Here is a 278-nt window from a genome sequence, read left to right as displayed (position 1 = left end):
CGCCGGCCCGCGGCCGACGCCACGCGATGGTGCGACGCGGTTATAGCGAACTCCTTGATGCGACACGACTCTACTCGATAGCGTGAATTCCGGAAACGGACTCTACTCGGTAACACCGCAACCGGAAGTTCACTCGGCAACGCGGCAATCCGCGTTCCGAGGCGACAGCACAATTCTAGCAAGCGCGTCTCCGCGACCAAACGATAACGCAATTACAACAATCGTCGTTACGCGACCCGACGAAACTCGACAAACGTGACTACTCCGCGCGTTTCCAC

This window comes from Trachymyrmex cornetzi, unplaced genomic scaffold, assembly GCF_001594075.2.
Source record: "Trachymyrmex cornetzi isolate Tcor2-1 unplaced genomic scaffold, Tcor1.1 scaffold841, whole genome shotgun sequence".
Lineage (NCBI taxonomy): Eukaryota > Metazoa > Arthropoda > Insecta > Hymenoptera > Formicidae > Trachymyrmex > Trachymyrmex cornetzi.
This window is presented reverse-complemented; position numbering follows the sequence as displayed.